Source organism: Gavialis gangeticus, unplaced genomic scaffold, assembly GCF_001723915.1.
Source record: "Gavialis gangeticus isolate Ggan-Ray unplaced genomic scaffold, GavGan_comp1, whole genome shotgun sequence".
In the NCBI taxonomy this organism is placed as follows: domain Eukaryota; kingdom Metazoa; phylum Chordata; order Crocodylia; family Gavialidae; genus Gavialis; species Gavialis gangeticus.
The window spans coordinates 37,840,329-37,845,802 of NW_017729032.1; the positions used below are offsets into that span (position 1 = coordinate 37,840,329).

The window sequence follows — 5,474 nt, forward strand, 5'->3', positions numbered from 1 at the left end:
CTTGTGGACATGCTCCACGATAATTCTCTCAGAAAGCTTACCCAGGATTGAGGTAAGACTAACTGGCCTATAGTTTCCCGGGTCCTCCTTCCTTCCTTTTTTGAAGATGGGAACCACGTTGGCCCTCTTCCAGTCCTCTGGCACCACACCAGAGCACCATGAGTGCTCGTAAAGCTGTGCCAGGGGTCCCGCAATGACTTCAGCTAATTCCCTCAGCACTCTGGGTTAGATGGAGGTCCTGCATTTTGGCTAGGAACCTACGTGGCTGACTGCTCTTCCCAGCAGATATCTGGAAAGTTCAGGTCACCCATGATGACCACATCCTTTGACCTAACTACCTTTGTGAGCTGACTTAAGAATTCCCGGTCTAGCTCTTCCCCTTGGCTGGGTGGTCTGTAGTAGACCCCCACTGTTAAGTCTCTTTCCCCTCAACTGCCTTGTATTCTAGCTGAGAGCACTTCACTGTATAACCAGGCTTATATACACTTCAGTGTATAACCAGGCTTATATAGTCCTATGCTCCTCCCCATTCCAGTCACAGATGGCCTTCCCCACCCTCCTTTACATAATGGGACACGGAGGGTTTATGTTAGTATCTGCATCTTCCAGTTCTGCCTCTAGCCTCTCTGCAGCTTGTACCTGATTCTGCTTGCTGCAGCAATGTGCTCTCTCTATTTAAGTAACAGGGGTTAAAAGCCCCTGTTTATAACCTACTTCAATCCAGCTACAATTCAGGTGTCAGAGTAGACCCCATGTGAGCACATGACCTGCAGGATGGTGGTCATATGAGCACTTTTTATTTGGCCATCCTTCAGTTCCATTGATATTAAGTTTGTACTGTGTTTTTCTCTAACTGTTTTGTGTAGGATCAACAAGCAATATTCCTTTTCTTTTTATCAATACATTCATTTTGGTACAACTCAGCTGAAGAATTTCACTGAAGTACAGCTCACCCCATAAATGACACAACATTATGCTATGCTATGTTATTCCTAATAAAATCAAATAAATCCAATTTACTTGTGGAATTACCCACAACTACCCCCTGGACTCCAAGAAGGAGCAGAATGTATTAGTGACCTTATTTTCTTGATCTCACAGGCATTTTGCAGAGGCACCATCTCTGGTTAAATATGCCCAAAGTCCCAAAAGTCTTGGCCTCCAGCTCCTATTCATCCTCCATGATCTTGTCCTGGCTCTCACAGATGTGTAAAATATGGCAGGCACTTAATATGCAAACCATTTAATAATGAGAAGCACCCAGCTGTGCTATGACACATTGCCACCTACCCTTTAATCTCCCAAAAGTGCATTCCAAATACATTCTGCAGCTACTCAGGTAATGTTAAAACACACCTTTCTCTTGCCCAGGCATGCAGTGAAACAGTTCAAAAGCCAAGGAAGCAGAGGATAAGCTGAGCCATGGAGGATGACAGGAGAAATTCAAACTCCACAGAGCTCTGGAAAGCAAACATCCCCTTGCTTGTTCCAGGAAACTGGCATACCCCAGCATTACAGAGCTTTCCAGACCACCCCACATTATTATTGATGACTCTTCCAGGGTGATCATCAATCAGGCCTTGTTGCACCATGGGCAAATCTTTCTCCTGGTTGATGAAGGTTTTGGCTTTGTATGGGGGCTGGGAGTAGGGAGGGGCAAGGGATAAGCAAGTGTCTTTGTTCCATTAGTAGTCACCAGACAGTTTGAAAACTGTTTTTTATAAAAAAAAAGTCATCCATCACCTCTGGGTATTGCCAGGCTTTATGAAACAGCACAGCAGCAGTCTCTGCATAGCACTGCAAACCTCCCTGACAACATTCCCAGCAGTTGATCGGTGACTGTCTTGTAACATTTGGGGTGAAAGCTTCCAGATGGTGACGGGAACCATTTCTCCAACCTGAGGACTGAGCTTTTGCTGATGTGCTTCCCAATGTAGCTCTGGGGTGAGCTCTACAAAGTCTTCTAGAGAAGTGGCCTTTGTCATCCTGAAGTTCTTTCATCACTGTTGCTTGGGTCTGCATCACTATCCTTTCCCACCAAGTCCCAACTAGATACTGGACCTAAAAGAAGTTCTACTTCCAAATTAATGCTCTGCAAAAGTAACTCTGTTCTTCTCCTGCTCCATTAGCTATAGAATCCCCTTCAGACTCCCCTTTAGTACAGGCTTTCAAGCATTTTTCTGGGATGATCTGTGAACAGTACATCCTGGATTCATGCAGGGGTTTGGACTTACAGGTCCTTCCTAACTCTATGATTCTCTAATTACACAGTTCTGTATCCCAAACCAGGAAATTCCCAAACCAATGGAATCATTTCATTCCCATGCAGGGCAGTTTTATAGGTTTTTTGAGCAACTGCAGCAGCACAATATATCTAAACTTAAAATATACTGAAACTAAAAATATGCCCATCTTTAATTTAAGGCTCCAATCAAAACCAAAGCTTTTAAAAAGTACCTAAATGCCCTTAAATCAGGCAAGAGGCTTTTGCTTGTGTGTCTATATCTGTTCTCTGCTGGACCACACCAGTTCTGCCTTCAGGTTTATCCCTAAAACCCAGTGGAACACATGGGATTACCTGAATACAATTAACAGTTAAATTCAACAAACAGTCTTAGCTATACCCAGGCACAACCCCAAGAAAGGGGTTAATTTTCCATTGCAATCTAGCAAAACCCATTAGTAAAACAGTCCTGATTAGTTTATCTAAAAACTAAACTGTAAAAAATAACACTCCTTCTAATTCAAAATCTAGGTTCCAAGTTTATATACCTTCAGCAAGGGCCAGGCATGGGTTACTGTAGGCTCTGTAGTGGAGGGGGTTACTTCAATTAGGGCGGCTCTGAGAGCCACTTTAATTAAAGCACCTGCAGCATCATGTGTATTCAGCATTCTGCACTTCAAAATATCAGATGAGCTTTAGTTAAAGCACCCCCGCCACCATTTTGAAATGTGGGGACATTGAATACACGTGACACAGAGGCTGCTGAAGCACACTAATTAGCACACATCAGTAGCCTTGCAACAGACCCAATTAACTGAGGCTGCTCTGATGCATGCTAATGAGCATGCAACAGACCAGAGGTCCATCACATGTATAGGTGCCCAACATGGACAGCTGGTAGTGGTTTGCATGCTGCAGATTCATCACCACGTTGCTGTGACAACATACCATAAAATTTGAAGTTAAAATGAATGTAATCTCACATGTCAAAGACACAACATTTGTTTTTAAAAAAAAAGTTATCCATCAAAATCTGTCTAGGCAGAATCACATCCCAAATGGGAAAATCTGCTGCTATATTTATAGATGAATTCCTTTACATAACAATACTGAGACCTTACACAGCATTTTTTATTTTAGTACTTCATCTTCAAAGCTCCTCATCTTCAGTTCTTTACTCACTAAAAGTTAACTCACTAAAACTCTCAATATTTTCACTTACACAGAAGAGCTTAAGTGACTTGCTCAAGGTGAGAAAAACAATATTTCAGATCTGGGACTGGGAGTTGGGGAGAGGTTCTGCTTCCCAGTTCTGTACTGGGCTATACTACTTCTTGTAAAACTTCAAGAATACATCACTGTCTACTTATCCTAGGATTTTTTACTGTTGCCTATCATCATAAAGCCCGAGTACCTTCCATGTACAATCAAGAGCAATAGCAGAGTGCCAGTCTCCCTATCCCAGGTAAAAAACTGCTTGGGAAAGATTTTTTATTGTAGTAATTTACTTTTATTATTAATTTTTTCCAAAAATGTTTGGACAGACTGCAGAAGTAAGGTGGCTGGACGTGAATATTGGCCACATCACTCCCTTAAACGCTTTTGGCTACAGAAGTTGGTGTGCCATGACAATGGGCCTTCTAGGCTTACGTGGCAAATACTTGAGCACTTATTTTTGTATGATTTGCTTCAAAGAGTTTGGGGGGGATTTGAAGAACTAAAGGATGATTTCTAGGTGGTTGGAAGCTTGAGGCAGCAATGTTAGGACTCTTTCTTGTGACCATTTCTCAAGGAAAAGGTTTCGCAGATTTCATAAAGACTGTGAGGCTATAGAATAATTTTATTTGCTCAAGAAGTTTGTCCCACAGCCAGGGCCCTTAGATAGAAAATGCTTTGCCCTCACCTCTCACAGGTTTCACCTTGGATGCATCTACATGGCCATTAATGCACTTTTGCTATGGTGCATCAAATTTAGGACCTCTAAGTAAGTGCGCGTTAGGCTTCCTTAATGCCTAGTAGCAAAAGCACATGGTTTTTTAGTGACAGTACACCACAGCCTAATTTTACTGCGCATTAGTATATTAGCTTAGTTTTTGCTGCGATACTCTAATGCACAGTAAAATAGGCTACCGTGCATTAAAGCATACATGTAGATGCACCCCTTGGGACTTGTGCTCAACAAATTCTTCCATCCTGGACTTTGCATAGGTAGCAGCACTGGAATGGATGCCTGTAACTCAGCAGAGTGACTCTGCAAGAAGAAACAGTTGCAAGGTGTTTTTCTTGAAAACTACAAGTTTATAGCAAGTAAGTAAAACAATTTAACAGCAAGAACGTAAACATAAAAACTCCATAGCTTCAGCTACTAAGAAGACATGGTAGTGTATTAGAGCTGAACTGACCAGCAGTGAGAGCAGAACATCATGACAAAGATCATTTCTCAAAAAGACTGTGTAGAACTGTTCCAAGAGCTAGCTACTCAAAGGATCAGGTGATTTTAAGCTCTCTTTCTTCTCTGTCTTCTCAGACACAGAGCTTCAACCTTATTCTCTGGGCCCTTTTTGTGGATAGCAACTATCCGAAAGTCATTCTTCCTGCTCTGTTTCCCAAGCAATTATTTTGCCTAACCTACTCTGCAAGGGCTTTACGCTCCACATGAAAAAGTAGAACAGCAACAGCCAAAGGACAGATACTATAAATTCTTCTTCAAACATGATCAATTTGTTTGGTCTTCACATCTATTTAGCCTTTAGCTTCTTTGTTCGTGTGACTAATTTTCCTTCCTCAGGGTATTTGCTTTTAATAGGAACAATGAAGAATCTGAGTGGTAGTACAAGAGAAGGGATTTTGGCATCCTTAGGTAGAGATCTGATTAGCCAATCTGAATATCACAAAGGATGTGACCTGTATTTTGGTAGACCATGCTGACAAAGTACACTCATTTGTATATTAATTGCAGACATGAAAAATATGATCCTACTTAATGAATTCATGCGTATCTTATTGAAAGAACCAGATTATAGGAAAATTAGGCCAAAGCAGAAGCCATAAATGACAGCAGAACTGCACCCAGAATTACAGCACTATGTACAATGTGAGTGGGATGAAAAATACATGTGCTTGCAGATGCTGCTTCCGCTATGTAATATGTTCTTTGAAAACTTAGGCTGCTTTGTATTTACCATGTTTCTAAATGTAGTACAAAATACACAGATACAAAATTTTTGCTTTTGTTAACAAAGGATGCCCC

At 41.5% G+C, this 5,474-nt stretch overlaps 1 long non-coding RNA gene across 1 annotated transcript; it reads right to left on the reverse strand.

Moving 5' to 3' along the window:
- Positions 1-775: 775 nt before the first annotated feature.
- On the reverse strand, positions 776-2,510 carry LOC109302481. Its single transcript, XR_002098806.1, has 2 exons — positions 2,458-2,510; positions 776-2,061 (listed from the first exon to the last, which is right to left on the reverse strand). It is a non-coding gene; the product is annotated as an uncharacterized LOC109302481 (long non-coding RNA).
- Between the last annotated feature and the right edge of the window lie 2,964 nt (positions 2,511-5,474).